General features: G+C 56.2%; 1 pseudogene; it reads right to left on the bottom strand.

The window, feature by feature from the left end:
* Positions 1-5,546: 5,546 nt before the first annotated feature.
* LOC147110881 (uncharacterized) overlaps positions 5,547-24,164 on the bottom strand; it is a 131,967-nt pseudogene continuing 113,349 nt past the window's right edge.

Genomic DNA, 24,164 nt, shown 5'->3' on the forward strand with positions numbered 1-24,164 from the left:
CTGCATTGTCGGAGGTACAGTACTGAGGGAGCACGGCACTGTTGGAGGGACAGAACTGAGGGAGTGCGGCATTGCTGGAGGAGCAGTACTGAGGGAACGCTGCACTGTCGGAGAGGCAGTACTGAGGGAACACTGTACTGTTGGAGGTACAGTACTGAGGGAGCTCTGCACTGTTGGAGGGGCAGTACTGTGGGAGTGCTGAACTGTCGGAGGGTCAGTACGTAGGAATCACTGCACTGTCAGAGGGGCATTACTGAGGGAGCGCTGCACTGTCGGAGGGGCAGTACTGAAGGAGAGCTGCACGGTTGGAAGTACAGTACTGGGGGAGAGCTGCACTGTCAGAGGGTCAGTCCTGAGTGAGCGCTGCACTGTCGGAGGGGCAGTACTAAGGGGGAGCTGCATTGTTGGAGGGGCAGTACTGAGGGAGCGCTGCACTGTCGGAGAAGCAGGACTGAGGGAGGGCTGCACTGTCAGAGTGGCAGTAGCGAGGGAGCGCTGCACTGTCGGAGGGGCAGCACTGAGGGAGCGCTGCACTGTCGGAAGGGCAGTACTGAGGGAGAGCTGCACTGTCGGAGAGGCAGGACTGAGGGAGGGCTGCACTGACAGAGTGGCAGTAGCGAAGGAGCGCTGCACTGTCAGAGGGGCAGTACTGAGGGAGCGCTGCACTGTCGGAGGGGCAATACTGAGGGAGCGTTGCACTGTCGGAGGGGTTGTGCTGAGGGAGAGCTGCAATGTCGGAGGGGCAGTACTGTGCGAGAGATGCACTGTCGGACGGGCAGTACTGAGGGAGCATGGCACTTTTGGAGGAGCAGTACTGAGGGAACGCTGCACTGTCGGAGAGGCAGTACTGAGGGAACTTTATGCTGTCGGAGTTGCAGTACCGAGGGAGCTCTGCACTGTCGGAGGGGCAGTACTCGGAGTTTTACACTGTCGGAGATGCAGTACTGAGGGAGTGCTGAACTGTCGGAGGGTCAGTACTGAGGGATCACTGCACTGTCAGAGGGGCAGTACAGAGGGAGCGCTGCCATCTAAGGGGGCTGTACTGAGGGAGAGCCGCACTGTCAGAGGGTCAGTCCTGAGGAGTGCTGCACTGTCGGAGTGGCAGTACTGAGAGAGCGCTGACATCTAAGAGGGGCTGTACTGAGGGAGAGCTGCACTGTCGGAGGCACAATCCTGAGAGGGAGCTGCATTGTTGGAGGGGCCGGACTGAGGGAGGGCTGCACTGTCGGAATGGCAGTACCGAAGGAGTGCTGTGCTGTCGGAGGGACAGAACTGAGGGTGTGCGGCATTGTTGGAGGAGCAGTACTGAGGGAGCTCTGCACTGTCGGAGACGCAGTACTGAGGGAGTGCTGAACTGTCGGAGGGGCAGTAGTGAGTGATCACTGCACTGTTGGAGGGGCAGTACTGAGGGAGCGCTGCACTGTCAGAGGGGCAGTACTGAGGGAGAGCTGCACTGTTGGAGGGACAGTACTGGGGTGAGCTGCTCTGTCAGAGGGTCAGTCCTGAGGGAGCGCCGCACTGTCGGAGGGGCAGTACTGAGGGAGCGCTGCCATCTAAGAGGGGCTATACTGAGGGAGAGCTGCACTGTCGGAGGTACAATCCTGAGGGGGAGCTGCATTGTTGGAGGGGCAGCACTGAGGGAGCGCTGAACTGTCGGAGAGGCAGGACTGAGGGAGTGCTGCACTGTCGGAGTGGCAGTACCGAGGGAGCACTGCACTGTCGGAGGGGCAGTACTGAGGGAGCGCGGCACTGTTGGAGGGACAGAACTGAGGGAGTGCGGCATTGTTGGAGGAGCAGTACTGAGGGAACGCTGCACTGTCGGAGACATAATACTGAGGAAACGCTATACTGTCGGAGGTGCAGTACTGATGGAGCTCTGCACTGTCGGAGCGGCAGTACTCGGAGCTTTAGACTGTCGGAGATGCAGTACTGAGGGAGTGCTGAACTGTCGGAGGGTCAGTACTGAGGGCTCACTGCATTGTCGGAGGGGCAGTACTGAGGGAGAGCTGCATGGTTGGAGGTACAGCACTGAGGGAGCGTTGCACTGTCGGAGGGGTTGTACTGAGGGAGAGCTGCAATGTCGGAGCGGCAGTAGTGTGCGAGAGATGCACTGTCGGAGGGGCAGTACTGAGGGAGCGCGGCACTGTTGGAGCGGCAGTACTGAGAGAGCACTGCACTGTCGGGGGGCAGTACTGAGGGAGAGCTCCACTGTTGGAGGGCAGTACTGAGTGATAGCTGCACTGTCGGAGGGGCAGTATTGAGCGAGAGCTCAACTGTAGCAGTGGCAGTACTGAGGGTGCGCTGCACTGTCGGAGGTACGATACTGAGGGAGTGCTGCACTGTCGGAGGTACAGTACTGTCGGAGCACGGCACTGTAGGAGGGAGAGCACTGAGGGAGTGCGGCACTGTTTGAGGAGCAGTACTGAAGGAGTGTTGGAGGGACAGAAATGAGGGAGTGCGGCATTGTTGGAGGAGCAGAACTGAGGGAACGCTGCACTGTCGGAGAGGCAGTACTGAGGGAACACTATGCTGCCGGAGGTGCAGTACTGAGGGAGCTCTGCACTGTCGGAGGGGCAGTACTCAGAGTTTTACACTGTCGGAGATGCAGTACTGAGGGAGTGCTGAACTGTTGGAGGCTCAGTACTGAGGGATCACTGCACTGTCAGAGGGGCAGTACAGAGGGAGCGCTGCCATCTAAGGGGGCTGTACTGAGGGAGAGCTGCACTGTCAGAGGGTCAGTCCTGAGGGAGTGCTGCACTATCGGAGTGGCAGTACTGAGAGTGCGCTGCCATCTAAGAGGGGCTGTACTGAGGGAGAGCTGTACTGTCGGAGGTACAACCCTGAGAGGGAGCTGCATTGTTGGAGGGGCAGGACTGAGGGAGGGCTGCACTGTCGGAGTGGCAGTACCGAGGGAGTGCTGTGCTGTCGGATGGGTAGTACTGAGGGAGTGCTGCATTGTCGGAGGGGCAGTACTGAGCGAGAGCTGCAATGTCGGAGGGACAGTACTGAGGGAGTGCAGCATTGTTAGATGAGCAGTACTGAGGGTACACTGCACTGTTGGAAGGGCAGTACTGAAGGAGTGCTGCACTGAGGAAGAGCAGTACTGCGGGAGCTCTACGCTGTTGGAGATGCAGTACAGATGGAGCACGGCACTGTCGGAGGGGCAGAACTGAGGGAGCTCTACACTGTTGGAGGTGCAGTACTGAGGGAGCGCTGTAATGTCGGAGGGGTAGTACTGAGGGAGCACTGCCCTGTCAGAGTGGCAGTGCTGAGGGAGCCCTTCACTGTCGGTGGGACAAAATGAGGGAGTGCTACACTGTCAGATTGTACAGTACAGGGGGAACACTGTGCTGTCGGAGGGACAGTACTGAGGGAGTGTTGTACTGTCAGAGGGGCAGTACTGAGGGAGTGTTGCACTGTCAGGGGGCAGAACTGAGGGAGCGCTGCACTGCCGGAGTGTCAGTGCTGAGGGAGTGCCGCACAGTTGGAAGGGTAGAACTGAGGGAGTGCTGCACTGTTGAAGGGTTAGTACTGAGGGAATGCTGCACAGTCAGAGGAGCAGTACTGAAGGAGTGCTGCACTGTCGGAGGGGTAGTACTGAGGGAGTGCTGCCATGTCAAAGGGGCAGTACTGAGGGAGCGACGCACTGTTGGAGGGGCAGAATGGAGGAAGCACTGCACTGCCGGATGGTCAGTACAGAGGGAGAGCTGTGCTGTCGGAGGGGTAGTACTGAGGGTTTGCTGCATTGTCGGAGGTACAGTACTGAGGGAGCACGGCACTGTTGGAGGGACAGAACTGAGGGAGTGCGGCATTGTTGGAGGAGTAGTACTGAGGGAACGCTGCACTGTCGGAGAGGCAGTACTGAGGGAACACTATGCTGTCGGAGGTGCAGTACTGAGGGAGCTCTGCACTGTCAGAGGGGCAGTACTCGGAGTTTTACACTGTCGGAGATGCAGTACTGAGGGAGTGCTGAACTGTCGGAGGGTCAGTACTGAGGGATCACTGCACGGTCGGAGGGGCAGTGCAGAGGGAGCGCTGCCATCTAAGGGGGCTGTACTGAGGGATCACTGCACTGTCAGAGGGTCAGTCCTGAGGGAGTGCTGCACTGTCGGACTGGCAGTACTGAGAGAGCGCTGCCATCTAAGAGGGGCTGTACTGAGGGAGAGCTGCACTGTCGGAAGTACAATCCTGAGAGGGAGCTGCATTGTTGGAGGGGCAGGACTGAGGGAGGTCTGCAATGTTGGAATGGCAGTACCGAGGGAGTGCTGTGCTGTCGGAGGGACAGAACTGAGGGCGTGTGGCATTGTTGGAGGAGCAGTACTGAGGGAGCTCTGCACTGTCGGAGAGGCAGTACTGAGGGAGTGCTGAACTGTCGGAGGGGCAGTATTGAGTGATCACTGCACTGTCGGAGGGGCAGCACTGAGGAAGAGCTGCACTGTTGGAGGGACAGTATTGAGTGATCACTGCACTGTCGGAGGGGCAGTACTGAGGGAGCGCTGCACTGTCAGAGGGGCAGTAATGAGGGAGAGCTGCACTGTTGGAGGGACAGTACTGGGGTGAGCTGCTCTGTCACAGGGTCAGTCCTGAGGGAGCGCTGCACTGTCGGAGGGGCAGTACTGAGGGAGCGCTGCCATCTAAGAAGGGCTATACTGAGGGAGAGCTGCACTGTCGGAGGTACAATCCTGAGGGGGAGCTGCATTGTTGGAGGGGCAGCACTGAGGGAGCGCTGCACTTTTGGAGAGGCAGGACTGAGGGAGGGCTGCACTGTCGGAGTGGCAGTACCGAGGGAGCACTGCACTGTCGGAGTGGCAGTACTGAGGGAGCGCGGCACTGTTGGAGGGACAGAACTGAGGGAGTGCGGCATTGTTGGAGGAGCAGTACTGAGGGAACGCTGCACTGTCGGAGAGGTAATACTGAGGAAACTCTATACTGTCGGAGGTGCAGTACTGATGGAGCTCCGCACTGTCGGAGCGTCAGTACTCGGAGCTTTACACTGTCGGAGATGCAGTACTGAGGGAGGGCTGAACTGTCGGACGGTCAGTACTGAGGGATCACTGCATTGTCGGAGGGGCAGTACTGAGGGAGCGCTGCACTGTCGGAGGGGCAGTACTGAAGGAGAGCTGCACGGTTGGAGGTACAGCACTGAGGGAGCGTTGCACTGTCGGAGGGGTTGTACTGAGGGAGAGTTGCAATGTCGGAGCGGCAGTACTGAGAGAGCGCGGCACTGTTGGAGCAGCAGTACTGAGAGAGCGCTGCACTGTCGGGGGGCAGTACTGAGGGAGAGCTCCACTGTTGGAGGGCAGTACTGAGTGAGAGCTGCACTGTCGGAGGGGCAGTATTGAGCGAGAGCTGAACTGTAGCGGGGCAGTACTGAGGGTGCGCTGCACTGTCGGAGGTACGATACTGAGGGAGTGCTGCACTGTCGGAGGTACAGTACTGTGGGAGCACGGCTCTGTTGGAGGGAGAGCACTGAGGGAGTGCGGCACTGTTGTAGGAGCAGTACTGAAGGAGTGCTGCACCGAACAAGAGGCAGTACTTTGGGAGCTCTACGCTGTTGGAGATGCACTACAGAGGGACACGGCACAGTTGGAGGGGCTGTACTGAGGGAGTGCTGCACTCTCGTAGGGACAGTACTTAGGGAGCAGTGCACTGTCGAAGGGGCAGTACTGAGGGAGCGTTGCACTGTCGGAGTGACAGTACTGAAGGAATGCTGCACTGTCAGAGTGGCAGTACTGATGGATCGACGCAATGTTGGAGAGGCAGAACGGAGGAAGCACTGCACTGCCGGAGGGTCAGTATTGAGGGAGTGATGTGCTGTCAGAGGGGTAGCACTGAGGGTGTGCTGCACAGTCGGAGGTGCAGTATGAGGGTGTGCTTCATTGTCGGAGGTACAGTACTGAGGGGGTGCGGCACTGTTGGAGGGACAGAACTGAGGGAGTGCGGCATTGTTGGAGGAGCAGTACTGAGGGAACGCTGCACTGTCGGAGAGGCAGTACTGAGGGAACACTATACTGTTGGAGGTACAGTACTGAGGGAGCTCTGCACCTTTGGAGGGGCAGTACTGCGGGAGTGCTGAACTGTCGAAGGGTCAGTACGTAGGGATCACTGCACTGTCAGAGGGGCAGTACTGAGGGAGCGCTGCACTGTCGGAGGGGCAGTACTGAGGGAGAGCTGCACGTTTGGAAGTACAGTACTGGGGGAGAGCTGCACTGTCAGAGGGTCAGTCCTGAGTGAGCGCTGCACAGTCGTGGGGGCAGTACTGAGGGGGAGCTGCATTGTTGGAGGGGCAGTACTGAGGGAGTGCTGCACTGTCAGAGAGGCAGGACAGAGGGAGGGCTGCACTGTCAGAGTGGCAGTAGCGAGGGAGCGCTGCACTGTCGGAGGGGCAGTACTGAGGGAGCGCTGCACTGTCGGAAGGGCAGTGCTGAGGGAGCGCTGCACTGTCGGAGAGGCAGGACCGAGGGAGGGCTGCACTGTCAGAGTGGCAGTAGCGAAGGAGCGCTGCACTGCCAGAGGGGCAGTACTGAGGGAGCGCTGCACTGTCGGAGGGGCAATACTGAGGGAGCGTTGCACTGTCGGAGGGGTTGTAATGAGGGAGAGCTGCAATGTCGGAGGGGCAGTACTGTGCGAGAGATGCACTGTCGGAGGGGCAGTATTGAGGGAGCGCGGCACTGTTGGAGGGGCAGTACTGAGAGGGCGCTGCACTGTTGGAGGGGCAGTACTGAGAGAGAGCTCCACTGTTGGAGGGGCAGTACTGAGTGAGAACTGCACTGTCGGAGGGGCAGTATTGAGCAAGAGCTGATCTGTAGCAGGGGCAGTACTGAGGGTGCGCTGCACTGTCGGAGGTACGATACTGATGGAGTGCTGCACTGTCGGAGGTACAGTACTGTGGGAGCACGGCACTGTTGGAGGGACAGCACTGAGGGATTGTGGCACTGTTGGAGGGGCAGTACTGAAGGAGTGCTGCACGGAACAAGAGGCAGTACTGTGGGAGATCTACGCTGTTGGAGATGCACTACTGAGGGACACGGCACTGTCGGAGGGGCTGTACTGAGGGAATGCTGCACTCTCCTAGGGGCAGTACTTAGGGAGCACTGCACTGTCAGAGGGGCAGTACTCAGGGAGCGCTGCACTGTTGGAGGGACAGAACTGAGGGAGTGCGGCATTGTTGGAGGAGCAGTACTGAGGGAACGCTGCACTGTCGGAGAGGCAGTACTGAGGGAACACTATACTGTTGGAGGTACATTACTGAGGGAGATCTGCACTGTTGGAGGGGCAGTACTGCGGGAGTGCTGAACTGTCAGAGGGCCAGTATGTAGGGATCACTGCACTGTCAGAGGGGCAGTACTGAGGGAGCGCTGCACTGTCGGAGGGGCAGTATTGAGGGAGAGCTGCACGTTTGGAAGTACAGTACTGGATGAGAGCTGCACTGTCAGAGAGGCAACCTGAGGGACGGCTGCACTGTCAGAGTGGCAGTAGCGAGGGAGCGCTGCACTGTCGGAGGGGCAGTACTGAGGGAGCGCTGCACTGTCGGAAGGGCAGTACTGAGGGAGCGCTGCACTGTCGGAGAGGCAGGACTGAGGGAGGGCTGCACTGTCAGAGTGGCAGTAGCGAAGGAGCGCTGCACTGTCAGAGGGGCAGTACTGAGGGAGCGCTGCACTGTCGGAGGGTCAATACTGAGGGAGCGTTGCACTGTCGGAGGGGTTGTACTGAGGGAGAGCTGCAATGTCGGAGGGGCAGTACTGTGCGAGAGATGCACTGTCAGAGGGGCAGTACTGAGGGAGAGCTGCACTGTCGGAGTGGCAGTACTGAGCGAGAGCTGAACTGTTGCAGGGGGAGTTCTGAGGGTGTGCTGCACTGTCGGAGGTACGGTACAGAAGGAGTGCTGCACCGAAGAAGAGGCAATACTGAGGGAGCTCTACGCTGTTGGAGATGCATTACTGAGGAAGCACGGCACCGTCGAAAGGGCAGAACTGAGGGAGCTCTACACTGTCGGAGGTGCAGTACTGAGGGAGCGTTGTCCTGTCAGAGGGGCAGTACTGAGGGAGTGTTGCACTGTCGGAGGGGCAGAGCTGAGGGAGCGCTGCACTGCCGGAGTGTCAGTACTGAGGGAGTGCCGCACAGTTGGAAGATTAGTACTGAGGGAGTGCTGCACTGTTGAAGGGTCAGTACTGAGGGAAGGCCGCACAGTCAGAGGGGTAGTACTGAGGGTGTGCTGCACAGTCGGAGGTGCAGTATGAGGGTGTGCTTCATTGTCGGAGGTACAGTACTGAGGGGGTGCGGCACTGTTGGAGGGACAGAACTGAGGGAGTGCGGCATTGTTGGAGGAGCAGTACTGAGGGAACGCTGCACTGTCGGAGAGGCAGTACTGAGGGAACACTATACTGTTGGAGGTACAGTACTGAGGGAGCTCTGCACCATTGGAGGGGCAGTACTGCGGGAGTGCTGAACGGTCGAAGGGTCAGTACGTAGGGATCACTGCACTGTCAGAGGGGCAGTACTGAGGGAGCGCTGCACTGTCGGAGGGGCAGTACTGAGGGAGAGCTGCACGTTTGGAAGTACAGTACTGGGGGAGAGCTGCACTGTCAGAGGGTCAGTCCTGAGTGAGCGCTGCACAGTCGTGGGGGCAGTACTGAGGGGGAGCTGCATTGTTGGAGGGGCAGTACTGAGGGAGTGCTGCACTGTCAGAGAGGCAGGACAGAGGGAGGGCTGCACTGTCAGAGTGGCAGTAGCGAGGGAGCGCTGCACTGTCGGAGGGGCAGTACTGAGGGAGCGCTGCACTGTCGGAAGGGCAGTACTGAGGGAGCGCTGCACTGTCGGAGAGGCAGGACCGAGGGAGGGCTGCACTGTCAGAGTGGCAGTAGCGAAGGAGCGCTGCACTGTCAGAGGGGCAGTACTGAGGGAGCGCTGCACTGTCGGAGGGGCAATACTGAGGGAGCGTTGCACTGTCGGAGGGGTTGTACTGAGGGAGAGCTGCAATATCAGAGGGGCAGTACTGTGCGAGAGATGCACTGTCGGAGGGGCAGTATTGAGGGAGCGCGGCACTGTTGGAGGGGCAGTACTGAGATGGCGCTGCACTGTTGGAGGGGCAGTACTGAGAGAGAGCTCCACTGTTGGAGGGGCAGTGCTGAGTGAGAACTGCACTGTTGGAGGGGCAGTATTGAGCAAGAGCTGATCTGTAGCAGGGGCAGTACTGAGGGTGCGCTGCACTGTCGGAGGTACGATACTGATGGAGTGCTGCACTGTCGGAGGTACAGTACTGTGGGAGCACGGCACTGTTGGAGGGACAGCACTGAGGGATTGTGGCACTGTTGGAGGGGCAGTACTGAAGGAGTGCTGCACGGAACAAGAGGCAGTACTGTGGGAGATCTACGCTGTTGGAGATGCACTACTGAGGGACACGGCACTGTCGGAGGGGCTGTACTGAGGGAATGCTGCACTCTCCTAGGGGCAGTACTTAGGGAGCACTGCACTGTCAGAGGGGCAGTACTCAGGGAGCGCTGCACTGTTGAAGGGACAGTACTGAGGGAGCGTTGCACTGTTGGAGTGACAGTACTGAAGGAGCGCTGCACTGTTGGAGAGGCAGGACTGAGGGAGGGCTGCACTGTCAGAGTGGCAGTAGCGAAGGAGCGCTGCACTGTCAGAGGGGCAGTACTGAGGGAGCGCTGCACTGTCAGAGGGTCAATACTGAGGGAGCGTTGCACTGTCGGAGGGGTTGTACTGAGGGAGAGCTGCAATGTCGGAGGGGCAGTACTGTGCGAGAGATGCACTGTCAGAGGGGCAGTACTGAGGGAGAGCTGCACTGTCGGAGTGGCAGTACTGAGCGAGAGCTGAACTGTTGCAGGGGGAGTTCTGAGGGTGTGCTGCACTGTCGGAGGTACGGTACAGAAGGAGTGCTGCACCGAAGAAGAGGCAATACTGAGGGAGCTCTACGCTGTTGGAGATGCATTACTGAGGAAGCACGGCACCGTCGAAAGGGCAGAACTGAGGGAGCTCTACACTGTCGGAGGTGCAGTACTGAGGGAGCGTTGTCCTGTCAGAGGGGCAGTACTGAGGGAGTGTTGCACTGTCGGAGGGGCAGAGCTGAGGGAGCGCTGCACTGCCGGAGTGTCAGTACTGAGGGAGTACCGCACAGTTGGAAGATTAGTACTGAGGGAGTGCTGCACTGTTGAAGGGTCAGTACTGAGGGAAGGCCGCACAGTCAGAGGGGTAGTACTGAGGGTGTGCTGCACAGTCGGAGGTGCAGTATGAGGGTGTGCTTCATTGTCGGAGGTACAGTACTGAGGGGGTGCGGCACTGTTGGAGGGACAGAACTGAGGGAGTGCGGCATTGTTGGAGGAGCAGTACTGAGGGAACGCTGCACTGTCGGAGAGGCAGTACTGAGGGAACACTATACTGTTGGAGGTACAGTACTGAGGGAGCTCTGCACCATTGGAGGGGCAGTACTGCGGGAGTGCTGAACTGTCGAAGGGTCAGTACGTAGGGATCACTGCACTGTCAGAGGGGCAGTACTGAGGGAGCGCTGCACTGTCGGAGGGGCAGTACTGAGGGAGAGCTGCACGTTTGGAAGTACAGTACTGGGGGAGAGCTGCACTGTCAGAGGGTCAGTCCTGAGTGAGCGCTGCACAGTCGTGGGGGCAGTACTGAGGGGGAGCTGCATTGTTGGAGGGGCAGTACTGAGGGAGTGCTGCACTGTCAGAGAGGCAGGACAGAGGGAGGGCTGCACTGTCAGAGTGGCAGTAGCGAGGGAGCGCTGCACTGTCGGAGGGGCAGTACTGAGGGAGCGCTGCACTGTCGGAAGGGCAGTACTGAGGGAGCGCTGCACTGTCGGAGAGGCAGGACTGAGGGAGGGCTGCACTGTCAGAGTGGCAGTAGCGAAGGAGCGCTGCACTGTCAGAGGGGCAGTACTGAGGGAGCGCTGCACTGTCGGAGGGGCAATACTGAGGGAGCGTTGCACTGTCGGAGGGGTTGTACTGAGGGAGAGCTGCAATATCAGAGGGGCAGTACTGTGCGAGAGATGCACTGTCGGAGGGGCAGTATTGAGGGAGCGCGGCACTGTTGGAGGGGCAGTACTGAGATGGCGCTGCACTGTTGGAGGGGCAGTACTGAGAGAGAGCTCCACTGTTGGAGGGGCAGTGCTGAGTGAGAACTGCACTGTCGGAGGGGCAGTATTGAGCAAGAGCTGATCTGTAGCAGGGGCAGTACTGAGGGTGCGCTGCACTGTCGGAGGTACGATACTGATGGAGTGCTGCACTGTTGGAGGTACAGTACTGTGGGAGCACGGCACTGTTGGAGGGACAGCACTGAGGGATTGTGGCACTGTTGGAGGGGCAGTACTGAAGGAGTGCTGCACGGAACAAGAGGCAGTACTGTGGGAGATCTACGCTGTTGGAGATGCACTACTGAGGGACACGGCACTGTCGGAGGGGCTGTACTGAGGGAATGCTGCACTCTCCTAGGGGCAGTACTTAGGGAGCACTGCACTGTCAGAGGGGCAGTACTCAGGGAGCGCTGCACTGTTGAAGGGACAGTACTGAGGGAGCGTTGCACTGTTGGAGTGACAGTACTGAAGGAGCGCTGCACTGTTGGAGGGGCAGTACTGATGGAGCGACGCACTGTTGGAGGGGCAGAACGGAGGAAGCACTGCACTGCCGGAGGGTCAGTATTGAGGGAGTGCTGTGCTGTCGGAGGGGTAGTACTGAGGGTGTGCTGCACTGTCGGAGGTGCAGTATGAGGGTGTGCTTCATTGTCGGAGGTACTGTACTGATGGGGTGCGGCACTGTTGGAGGGACAGAACTGAGGGAGTGCGGCATTGTTGGAGGAGCAGTACTGAGGGAACGAAGCACTGTCGGAGAGGCAGTACTGAGGGAACACTATACTGTTGGAGGTACATTACTGAGGGAGCTCTGCACTGTTGGAGGGGCAGTACTGCGGGAGTGCTGAACTGTCGGAGGGTCAGTACGTAGGGATCACTGCACTGTCAGAGGGGCAGTACTGAGGGAGCGCTGCACTGTCGGAGGGGCAGTACTGAGGGAGAGCTGCACGTTTGGAAGTACAGTACTGGATGAGAGCTGCACTGTCAGAGGGTCAGTCCTGAGTGAGCGCTGCACTGTCGGAGGGGCAGTACTGAGGGGGAGCTGCATTGTTGGAGGGGCAGTACTGAGGGAGCGCTGCACTGTCAGAGAGGCAACCTGAGGGAGGGCTGCACTGTCAGAGTGGCAGTAGCGAGGGAGCGCTGCACTGTCGGAGGGGCAGTACTGAGGGAGCGCTGCACTGTCGGAAGGGCAGTACTGAGGGAGCGCTGCACTGTCGGAGAGGCAGGACTGAGGGAGGGCTGCACTGTCAGAGTGGCAGTAGCGAAGGAGCGCTGCACTGTCGGAGGGTCAATACTGAGGGAGCGTTACACTGTCGGAGGGGTTGTACTGAGGGAGAGCTGCAATGTCAGAGGGGCAGTACTGTGCGAGAGATGCACTGTCGGAGGGGCAGTACTGAGGGAGAGCTGCACTGTCGGAGTGGCAGTACTGAGCGAGAGCTGAACTGTTGCAGGGGTAGTTCTGAGGGTGTGCTGCACTGTCGGAGGTACGGTACAGAAGGAATGCTGCACCGAAGAAGAGGCAATACTGAGGGAGCTCTACGCTGTTGGAGATGCATTACTGAGGAAGCACGGCACCGTCGAAAGGGCAGAACTGAGGGAGCTCTACACTGTCGGAGGTGCAGTACTGAGGGAGCGTTGTCCTGTCAGAGGGGCAGTACTGAGGGAGTGTCGCACTGTCGGAGGGGCAGAACTGAGGGAGCGCTGCACTGCCGGAGTGTCAGTACTGAGGGAGTGCCGCACAGTTGGAAGATTAGTACTGAGGGAGTGCTGCACTGTTGAAGGGTCAGTACTGAGGGAAGGCCGCACAGTCGGAGGGGTAGTACTGAGGGTGTGCTGCACAGTCGGAGGTGCAGTATGAGGGTGTGCTTCATTGTCGGAGGTACAGTACTGAGGGGGTGCGGCACTGTTGGAGGGACAGAACTGAGGGAGTGCGGCATTGTTGGAGGAGCAGTACTGAGGGAACGCTGTACTGTCGGAGAGGCAGTACTGAGGGAACACTATACTGTTGGAGGTACAGTACTGAGGGAGCTCTGCACCGTTGGAGGGGCAGTACTGCGGGAGTGCTGAACTGTGGAAGGGTCAGTACGTAGGGATCACTGCACTGTCAGAGGGGCAGTACTGAGGGAGCACTGCACTGTCGGAGGGGCAGTACTGAGGGAGAGCTGCACGTTTGGAAGTACAGTACTGGGGGAGAGCTGCACTGTCAGATGGTCAGTCCTGAGTGAGCGCTGCACAGTCGTGGGGGCAGTACTGAGGGGGAGCTGCATTGTTGGAGGGGCAGTACTGAGGGAGTGCTGCACTGTCAGAGAGGCAGGACAGAGGGAGGGCTGCACTGTCAGAGTGGCAGTAGCGAGGGAGCGCTGCACTGTCGGAGGGGCAGTAATGAGGGAGCGCTGCACTGTCGGAAGGGCAGTACTGAGGGAGCGCTGCACTGTCGGAGAGGCAGGACCGAGGGAGGGCTGCCCTGTCAGAGTGGCAGTAGCGAAGGAGCGCTGCTCTGTCAGAGGGGCAGTACTGAGGGAGCGCTGCACTGTCGGAGGGGCAATACTGAGGGAGCGTTGCACTGTCGGAGGGATTGTACTGAGGGAGAGCTGCAATGTCGGAGGGGCAGTACTGTGCGAGAGATGCACTGTCGGAGGGGCAGTATTGAGGGAGCGCGGCACTGTTGGAGGGGCAGTACTGAGAGGGCACTGCACTGTTGGAGGGGCAGTACTGAGAGAGAGCTCCACTGTTGGAGGGGCAGTACTGAGTGAGAACTGCACTGTCGGAGGGGCAGTATTGAGCAAGAGCTGATCAGCAGCAGGGGCAGTACTGAGGGTGCGCTGCACTGTCGGAGGTACGATACTGATGGAGTGCTGCACTTTCGGAGGTACAGTACTGTGGGAGCACGGCACTGTTGGAGGGACAGCACTGAGGGATTGTGGCACTGTTGGAGGGGCAGTACTGATGGAGCGACGCACTGTTGGAGGGGCAGAACGGAGGAAGCACTGCACTGCCGGAGGGTCAGTATTGAGGGAGTGCTGTGCTGTCGGAGGGGTAGTACTGAGGGTGTGCTGCACTGTCGGAGGTGCAGTATGAGGGTGTGCTTCATTGTCGGAGGTACTGTACTGATGGGGTGCGGCACTGTTGGAGGGACAGAACTGAGGGAGTGCGGCATTGTTGGAGGAACAGTACTGAGGGAACGCTGCACTGTCGGAGAGGCAGTACTGAGGGAACACTATACTGTTGGAGGTACATTACTGAGGGAGCTCTGCACTGTTGGAGGGGCAGTACTGCGGGAGTGCTGAACTGTCGGAGGGTCAGTACGTAGGGATCACTGCACTGTCAGAGGGGCAGTACTGAGGGAGCGCTGCACTGTCGGAGGGGCAGTACTGAGGGAGAGCTGCATGTTTGGACGTACAGTACTGGATGAGAGCTGCACTGTCAGAGGGTCAGTCCTGAGTGAGCGCTGCACTGTCAGAGGGGCAGTATTGAGGGGGAGCTGCATTGTTGGAGGGGCAGTACTGAGGGAGCGCTGCACTGTCAGAGAGGCAACCTGAGGGAGGGCTGCACTGTCAGAGTGGCAGTAGCGAGGGAGCGCTGCACTGTCGGAGGGGCAGTACTGAGGGAGCGCTGCACTGTCGGAAGGGCAGTACTGAGGGAGCGCTGCACTGTCGGAGAGGCAGGACTGAGGGAGGGCTGCACTGTCGGAGGGTCAATACTGAGGGAGCGTTACACTGTCGGAGGGGTTGTACTGAGGGAGAGCTGCAATGTCGGAGGGGCAGTACTGTGCGAGAGATGCACTGTCGGAGGGGCAGTACTGAGGGAGAGCTGCACTGTCGGAGTGGCAGTACTGAGCGAGAGCTGAACTGTTGCAGGGGTAGTTCTGAGGGTGTGCTGCACTGTCGGAGGTACGGTACAGAAGGAGTGCTGCACCGAAGAAGAGGCAATACTGAGGGAGCTCTATGCTGTTGGAGATGCATTACTGAGGAAGCACGGCACCGTCGAAAGGGCAGAACTGAGGGAGCTCTACACTGTCGGAGGTGCAGTACTGAGGGAGCGTTGTCCTGTCAGAGGGGCAGTACTGAGGGAGTGTCGCACTGTCGGAGGGGCAGAACTGAGGGAGCGCTGCACTGCCGGAGTGTCAGTACTGAGGGAGTGCCGCACAGTTGGAAGATTAGTACTGAGGGAGTGCTGCACTGTTGAAGGGTCAATACTGAGGGAAGGCCGCACAGTCAGAGGGGTAGTACTGAGGGTGTGCTGCACAGTCGGAGGTGCAGTATGAGGGTGTGCTTCATTGTCGGAGGTACAGTACTGAGGGGGTGCGGCACTGTTGGAGGGACAGAACTGAGGGAGTGCGGCATTGTTGGAGGAGCAGTACTGAGGGAACGCTGTACTGTCGGAGAGGCAGTACTGAGGGAACACTATACTGTTGGAGGTACAGTACTGAGGGAGCTCTGCACCGTTGGAGGGGCAGTACTGCGGGAGTGCTGAACTGTGGAAGGGTCAGTACGTAGGGATCACTGCACTGTCAGAGGGGCAGTACTGAGGGAGCACTGCACTGTCGGAGGGGCAGTACTGAGGGAGAGCTGCACGTTTGGAAGTACAGTACTGGGGGAGAGCTGCACTGTCAGATGGTCAGTCCTGAGTGAGCGCTGCACAGTCGTGGGGGCAGTACTGAGGGGGAGCTGCATTGTTGGAGGGGCAGTACTGAGGGAGTGCTGCACTGTCAGAGAGGCAGGACAGAGGGAGGGCTGCACTGTCAGAGTGGCAGTAGCGAAGGAGCGCTGCTCTGTCAGAGGGGCAGTACTGAGGGAGCGCTGCACTGTCGGAGGGGCAATACTGAGGGAGCGTTGCACTGTCGGAGGGATTGTACTGAGGGAGAGCTGCAATGTCGGAGGGGCAGTACTGTGCGAGAGATGCACTGTCGGAGGGGCAGTATTGAGGGAGCGCGGCACTGTTGGAGGGGCAGTACTGAGAGGGCACTGCACTGTTGGAGGGGCAGTACTGAGAGAGAGCTCCACTGTTGGAGGGGCAGTACTGAGTGAGAACTGCACTGTCGGAGGGGCAGTATTGAGCAAGAGCTGATCAGCAGCAGGGGCAGTACTGAGGGTGCGCTGCACTGTCGGAGGTACGATACTGATGGAGTGCTGCACTTTCGGAGGTACAGTACTGTGGGAGCACGGCACTGTTGGAGGGACAGCACTGAGGGATTGTGGCACTGTTGGAGGGGCAGTACTGATGGAGCGACGCACTGTTGGAGGGGCAGAACGGAGGAAGCACTGCACTGCCGGAGGGTCAGTATTGAGGGAGTGCTGTGCTGTCGGAGGGGTAGTACTGAGGGTGTGCTGCACTGTCGGAGGTGCAGTATGAGGGTGTGCTTCATTGTCGGAGGTACTGTACTGATGGGGTGCGGCACTGTTGGAGGGACAGAACTGAGGGAGTGCGGCATTGTTGGAGGAGCAGTACTGAGGGAACGCTGCACTGTCGGAGAGGCAGTACTGAGGGAACACTATACTGTTGGAGGTACATTACTGAGGGAGCTCTGCACTGTTGGAGGGGCAGTACTGCGGGAGTGCTGAACTGTCGGAGGGTCAGTACGTAGGGATCACTGCACTGTCAGAGGGGCAGTACTGAGGGAGCGCTGCACTGTCGGAGGGGCAGTACTGAGGGAGAGCTGCACGTTTGGACGTACAGTACTGGATGAGAGCTGCACTGTCAGAGGGTCAGTCCTGAGTGAGCGCTGCACTGTCAGAGGGGCAGTATTGAGGGGGAGCTGCATTGTTGGAGGGGCAGTACTGAGGGAGCGCTGCACTGTCAGAGAGGCAACCTGAGGGAGGGCTGCACTGTCAGAGTGGCAGTAGCGAGGGAGCGCTGCACTGTCGGAGGGGCAGTACTGAGGGAGCGCTGCACTGTCGGAAGGGCAGTACTGAGGGAGCGCTGCACTGTCGGAGAGGCAGGACTGAGGGAGGGCTGCACTGTCGGAGGGTCAATACTGAGGGAGCGTTACACTGTCGGAGGGGTTGTACTGAGGGAGAGCTGCAATGTCGGAGGGGCAGTACTGTGCGAGAGATGCACTGTCGGAGGGGCAGTACTGAGGGAGAGCTGCACTGTCGGAGTGGCAGTACTGAGCGAGAGCTGAACTGTTGCAGGGGTAGTTCTGAGGGTGTGCTGCACTGTCGGAGGTACGGTACAGAAGGAGTGCTGCACCGAAGAAGAGGCAATACTGAGGGAGCTCTATGCTGTTGGAGATGCATTACTGAGGAAGCACGGCACCGTCGAAAGGGCAGAACTGAGGGAGCTCTACACTGTCGGAGGTGCAGTACTGAGGGAGCGTTGTCCTGTCAGAGGGGCAGTACTGAGGGAGTGTCGCACTGTCGGAGGGGCAGAACTGAGGGAGCGCTGCACTGCCGGAGTGTCAGTACTGAGGGAGTGCCGCACAGTTGGAAGATTAGTACTGAGGGAGTGCTGCACTGTTGAAGGGTCAATACTGAGGGAAGGCCGCACAGTCAGAGGGGTAGTACTGAGGGTGTGCTGCACAGTCGGAGGTGCAGTATGAGGGTGTGCTTCATTGTCGGAGGTACAGTACTGAGGGGGTGCGGCACTGTTGGAGGGACAGAACTGAGGGAGTGCGGCATTGTTGGAGGAGCAGTACTGAGGGAACGCTGTACTGTCGGAGAGGCAGTACTGAGGGAACACTATACTGTTGGAGGTACAGTACTGAGGGAGCTCTGCACCGTTGGAGGGGCAGTACTGCGGGAGTGCTGAACTGTGGAAGGGTCAGTATGTAGGGATCACTGCACTGTCAGAGGGGCAGTACTGAGGAAGCGCTGCACTGTCGGAGGGGCAGTACTGAGGGAGAGCTGCACGTTTGGAAGTACAGTACTGGGGGAGAGCTGCACTGTCAGAGGGTCAGTCCTGAGTGAGCGCTGCACAGTCGTGGGGGCAGTACTGAGGGGGAGCTGCATTGTTGGAGGGGCAGTACTGAGGGAGTGCTGCACTGTCAGAGAGGCAGGACAGAGGGAGGGCTGCACTGTCAGAGTGGCAGTAGCGAGGGAGCGCTGCACTGTCGGAGGGGCAGTACTGAGGGAGCGCTGCACTGTCGGAAGGGCAGTACTGAGGGAGCGCTGCACTGTCGGAGAGGCAGGACCGAGGGAGGGCTGCACTGTCAGAGTGGCAGTAGCGAAGGAGCGCTGCACTGTCAGAGGGGCAGTACTGAGGGAGCGCTGCACTGTCGGAGGGGCAATACTGAGGGAGCGTTGCACTGTCGGAGGGGTTGTACTGAGGGAGAGCTGCAATGTCGGAGGGGCAGTACTGTGCGAGAGATGCACTGTCGGAGGGGCAGTATTGAGGGAGCGCGGCACTGTTGGAGGGGCAGTACTGAGAGGGCTCTGCACTGTTGGAGGGGCAGTACTGAGAGAGAGCTCCACTGTTGGAGGGGCAGTACTGAGTGAGAACTGCACTGTCGGAGGGGCAGTATTGAGCAAGAGCTGATCTGTAGCAGGGGCAGTACTGAGGGTGCGCTGCACTGTCGGAGGTACGATACTGATGGAGTGCTGCACTGTCGGAGGTACAGTACTGTGGGAGCACGGCACTGTTGGAGGGACAGCACTGAGGGATTGTGGCACTGTTGGAGGGGCAGTACTGAAGGAGTGCTGCACGGAACAAGAGGCAGTACTGTGGGAGATCTACGCTGTTGGAGATGCACTACTGAGGAACACGGCACTGTCGGAGGGGCTGTACTGAGGGAATGCTGCACTCTCCTAGGGGCAGTACTTAGGGAGCACTGCACTGTCAGAGGGGCAGTACTCAGGGAGCGCTGCACTGTTGAAGGGACAGTACTGAGGGAGCGTTGCACTGTTGGAGTGACAGTACTGAAGGAGTGCTGCACTGTTGGAGGGGCAGTACTGATGGAGCGACGCACTGTTGGAGGGGCAGAATGGAGGAAGCACTGCACTGCCGGGTGGTCAGTACAGAGGGAGTGCTGTGCTGTCGGAGGGGTAGTACTGAGGGTTTGCTGAATTGTCGGAGGTACAGTACTGAGGGAGCACGGCACTGTTGGAGGGACAGAACTGAGGGAGTGCGGCATTGTTGGAGGAGCAGTACTGAGGGAACGCTGCACTGTCGGAGAGGCAGTACTGAGGGAACACTATGCTGTCGGAGGTGCAGTACTGAGGGAGCTCTGCACTGTCGGAGGGGCAGTACTCGGAGTTTTACACTGTCGGAGATGCAGTACTGAGGGAGTGCTGAACTGTCGGAGGGTCAGTACTGAGGGATCACTGCATTGTCGGAGGGGCAGTACAGAGGGAGCGCTGCCATCTAAGGGGGCTGTACTGAGGGATCACTGCACTGTCAGAGGGTCAGTCCTGAGGGAGTGCTGCACTGTCGGACTGGCAGTACTGAGAGAGCGCTGCCATCTAAGAGGGGCTGTACTGAGGGAGAGCTGCACTGTCAGAGGTACAATCCTGAGAGGGAGCTGCATTGTTGGAGTGGCAGGACTGAGGGAGAGCTGCACTGTCGGAATGGCAGTACCGAGGGAGTGCTGTGCTGTCGGAGGGACAAAACTGAGGGAGTGCAGCATTGTTAGAGGAGCAGTACTGAGGGAGTGCCGCACTCTCGGAGGGGCAGTACTGAGGTAGTGCTACCATGTCAAAGGGGCAGTACTGAGGGAGCGCTGCGCTGGTAGAGGGGCAGTTCTGAAGGAGTGCTGCACTGTCGGAGAGGCAGTACTGAGGGAGCGCTGCACTGTCGGAGGGGCAGTACTGAGGGAGTGCTGCACTGTCGGAGGGGCAGTACTGAGGGAGTGCTGCATTGTTAGAGCGGCAGTAATGATCGAGAGCTGCATTGTCGGAGGGGCAGTATTGGGCGAGAGCTGCACTGTCGGAGGGGTAGTACTGAGGGAGCGCTGCATTGTAGTAGCGGCTGTACTGAGGGAGTGCTGCACTGTCGGTGGTGCAGTACTGAGGGTGTGCTGCATTGTCGGAGGTACAGTGCTGAGGGAGCGCGGCGCTGTTGGAGGGACAGAACTGAGGGCGTGCGGCATTGTTGGAGGAGCAGTACTGAGGGAACGCTGCACTGTCGGAGAGGCAGTACTCGGAGCTTTACACTGTTGGAGATGCAGTACTGAGGGAGTGCTGAACTGTCGGAGGGTCAGTACTGAGGCATCACTGCACTGTCGGAGGGGCAGTACTGATGGAGCGCTGCACTGTCGGAGGGGCAGTACTGAGGGAGAGCTGCACTGTTGGAGGGACAGTACTGGGGTGAGCTGCTCTGTCAGAGGGTCAGTCCTGAGGGAGCGCTGCACTGTCAGAGGGGCAGTACTGAGGGAGCGCTGCCATCTAAGAGGGGCTATACTGAGGGAGAGCTGCACTGTCGGAGGTACAATCCTGAGGGGGAGCTGCATTGTTGGAGGGTGTGGTGATTATTTCCTCTGTTTAATAAGACGTATTGTGATTGTTGAATGGGGTGGTTGTTCTCTGTGTTAGTAAGAAGTATTGTAATTGGTTGTTTGTTTCTACCTTGAGATATATGCTGTAAACTCATTGGTAGTGGATGTCAGGTGATATGTGGTGGCCATCTTAAATTCAGTTCTCTCCAGTCATGGTTGGAGACTGGTGTTGAAAGATGTGCTACTGGATTTTTAAAGTTAATAAAGCCTAAATTATAAAGGCAAATCTATTCTTTATTTCAATTTATTAACTTTTTATCAGAATGGAGCGATATCTTCAACCGGAACGATTCAATGCTGACCCTAATTCTGCAGGAGTGGTTGATAAATGGAAACATTGGCATTGTACATTTACAAACTTTTTGGGTGTGTTGGAACAAGAGTCTCTGAATAAGCTGAATATGCTGATCAACTACATTGCTCCGGATGTGTATAAGTATATTTTGGACTGTAAAACTTACGAATTGGCTATTTCTACATTGGAGAAGATTTTTGTTAAACCAAAGAATGAGGTATTTGCACGTTATCTTCTATCTGCCCGTAGGCAGCAGGTGGGAGAACCTTTGGTTACTTATTTACAAGCACTTCGGCACCTTAGTGCTAGCTGTAATTATAAAGCCGTGACGGCCGAAGAATATAAGGAAGAATCAGTACGGGATGCTTTTATTAATGGACTACTGTCTAGATCAATTCATCAGCGGTTGTTAGAAAATAAGACTTTGGATCTCAAGAGTGCTTTTGAGCAAGCTTCTACATTGGATACGGCTCAGAGAAGTTTGGATTCTTATGCTCTTTCTAATCGGCCTGCGACTGTAGTTTCGGCAGTTCTGGACGAAAAGGAATTAGGTGGACTTAATGGGAGTGGTTTACTAGATTCTGAAACAGTTTCTTCTTTGGCGGCTGTTGCCTCCAGGATTCAGAAGTGTTATTTTTGTGGGAACGTCCGGCATCCTCGTTTGAAGTGTCCTGCCCGGGAGGCTGTGTGTAGTAAATGCGGCAAGAGAGGTCATTATGCACGCATTTGTAAATCATTAGGTTCAATTACCTCCTCTTCTGCGACTATTCAACCTGTAGAGAGGGCGTTTATTGCATCAATTTCTGCTGCATTTGCTCATGGCCTAAACAAAGCTATAGTTATGGCCCAAGTTAATGGGTTAGAAGTGAAGGCTCTCATAGATACGGGCAGTACTGAGAGTTTTATAAGTCTTCAGTTTGCGAAGGAAAAGTGTTTGAAAATCTTGCCTGTTACTTATCAGGTGTGTATGGCTCAGACGACCCTTACTTCACAAGTAGCTGGTTGTTGCCTTGTGAAATTGATTCTTCTAGGTAATACGTATACTGATATACGCCTATCTATTTTGCCTAATCTTTGTGCGGATATTTTGATTGGTCATGATGTGCTTAAATTACACGAGTCTCTCAGTCTTTCGTTTGGAGGGACTAAGCCACCCTTATCCATTTGTGGATTAACTTCTTTATCCATTTCTCCATTATCACTTTTTTCCAATTTGATGCCGGATTGTAAGCCAATTGCTACCAAGTCAAGAAGGTATAGCAGTCAGGATAGAGAATTTATTAATTCTGAAGTCCAACGTCTTTTATTGGAAGGAATCATTGAACCTAGTTGTTCGCCTTGGCGGGCTCAGGTAGTTGTCACCACTAACGAGAGGCATAAGAAACGAATGGTGATAGACTACTCTCAAACTATTAATAGGTATACTCAATTAGATGCGTACCCTTTGCCTAAGATTGATGAGCTTATCAACAAAGTATCTCAGTATAAGTTTTTTAGTACTATTGATTTAAAGAGTGCTTATCATCAGATTCCTATTGTTAAGAGGGATATACTATATACAGCCTTTGAGGCTGGTGGAAAGCTGTATCAGTTTTGCCGAATACCATTTGGTGTTACTAATGGTGTTGCTTGTTTTCAACGGGCAATGGATGCTTTTATAAGTGATAACTCTCTCTCTGACACCTTTTCATATTTAGATGATATCATGGTGTGTGGTAAATCAAGGGTGGAGCATGATTCTAATTTAGAAAGATTCCTTCAAGCTGCGGAAAATGTTGGTTTAACTTTTAATAAAGAGAAGTGTATCTTTTCGACTACTGAGATAAATCTACTGGGGTATATTATCTCGGGAAATAAGATTAAACCAGATCCAGAACGTCTGCGACCATTGATCGATTTACCTTATCCTACTAATTCTAAGGCTTTGCAACGAGTTGTTGGACTGTTTTCTTACTATTCTAATTGGATTGCAAACTTTTTGCAGAAGATCCAGCCCCTTATACGGGTTATGACATGTCCTCTAACATGGGAGGCCAGGACATGTTTTGATAAATTTAAAAAGGATATCCTAGGAGCAGTTGTGCATTCTATTGATGAGCAGGTTCCCTTTGTGATTGAGACGGATGCTTCTGATTTTGCAATTGGGGCTACTCTGAACCAAAATGGAAGACCTGTGGCCTTTTTCTCACGTACTTTGAACAATAGTGAAAAAAGACATTCTTCAATAGAGAAAGAGGCATATGCAACAGTAGAAGCACTGCGTAAATGGAGACATTATTTATCGGGGCGACATTTCACGCTGGTAACCGATCAAAAATCTGTGTCCTTTATGTTTGATGTTAAACATTTTGGAAAGATCAAAAATGATAAAATAATGAGGTGGAGGATTGAGTTGGCATGTTACCATTTTGATATAGTTTATCGTCCGGGGAAGGATAATGTTGCTGCTGATGCACTGTCGAGGGCTTATTGTTCTGTGATTCACAGAGATACGCTTATTAATCTTCACAATGCCTTATGTCATCCTGGGGTTACGAGGATGATACACTTCATACACAGTAAGAATTTGCCCTTTTCAGTTGAAGACGTCAAGCGGATGACTTCATCATGTTCTATCTGTGCTCGGTGTAAACCGAATTTCTTTAAGCCTCAACGAGCTCATCTTATAAAGGCTACTTCTCCTTTTGAACGCCTGAGCGTTGATTTTAAGGGGCCTCTTCCTTCAACGACTCAAAATCGATACATATTTACTGTTGTGGATGAGTTTTCAAGGTTTCCTTTTGCTTTTCCTTGCGCAGATGTATCAGCTGCTACAGTTATCAAATGTCTGACTCAACTTTTTGTCATCTTTGGGATGCCTGCGTATATCCATTCGGATCAGGGAAGTTCTTTTATGTCTTCCCAGTTGGAGGAATACCTTCAGAGTCGGGGAATTTCTACTAGTAGAACTACCCCGTATAACCCCCAGGGTAATGGACAGTGCGAATGATACAATGGGGTGATCTGGAAGGCAGTTATGTTGGCTTTGACATCCCGGAACCTTAAGAATACACAGTGGGAAATGGTACTGCCTGATGCCCTGCATTCCATTAGATCATTGCTTTCAATGGCTACTAATGTGACCCCCCATGAAAGGCTCTTTAATTACCCGCGGAGATCTACTACGGGATATTCGGTACCTTCATGGTTTGCTATGCAGGGACCTGTGCTGCTTCGACGCCATGTTAGATTGTCAAAATATGATCCTTTAGTGGAGGAGGTGGCGCTGTTGGAGGCAAATTCCCAATATGCTCATATTCGATTCCAAGATGGGAAAGAAAGTACTGTTTCAATTAAAGACTTGGCTC

The sequence above is a fragment of the Somniosus microcephalus genome, chromosome 11 (genome assembly GCF_052327205.1).
Source record: "Somniosus microcephalus isolate GS21.2 chromosome 11, FLI_Smic_1.0, whole genome shotgun sequence".
Classification (NCBI taxonomy): Eukaryota; Metazoa; Chordata; class Chondrichthyes; order Squaliformes; family Somniosidae; genus Somniosus; species Somniosus microcephalus.